Below are 534 nucleotides of genomic sequence, written 5' to 3' on the forward strand. Positions count from 1 at the left end.
ATTCAATAACATTAGACTTTAATTTCGACGAAGCTAGAGCAATGGTAAATCAAAAATTGGAAAAACAATTACTTCACTGTGATTTTCCATAATAGAACAGTCGGTCTCGTCGCACTTTTTTTTAAGCCATCGACTTCAATTTGAAAATCTATAATCAGACGAAAGAAGTTTGATAAATGTGGATAATTATTGCATTTATACATTTTTTTTTTTCGAAAATATATATCGACCTTATTATTAAACATGGCAATGAAGATACTCGTTCCTAATAGCCACAAAGTTATCTTTATTATTATGGTTATTGTTATAGAAAGTTGAGGGTCATGAATGATGTAATAGGGGCAGCATTACTACGTAGGCGGGGGCACAAGCACACGTGAGTCGATCGTAAGTAGTGGCAGTGGTAGTTGTAGTGGTAAGTAGCAGTAGTAGTAGTTGTTGTTACGATGATAGTGGTAATTTAGGTGGCGGTAGTGCTGATAGTAGTGTCAGTAGTAGCAATAGCAGTTGTTGCAATAGTAGCGGCGGCGGGGG

The sequence above is a fragment of the Ceratosolen solmsi genome, unplaced genomic scaffold (genome assembly GCF_000503995.2).
Source record: "Ceratosolen solmsi marchali unplaced genomic scaffold, CerSol_1.0 scaffold10, whole genome shotgun sequence".
Taxonomy (NCBI): Eukaryota; Metazoa; Arthropoda; class Insecta; order Hymenoptera; family Agaonidae; genus Ceratosolen; species Ceratosolen solmsi.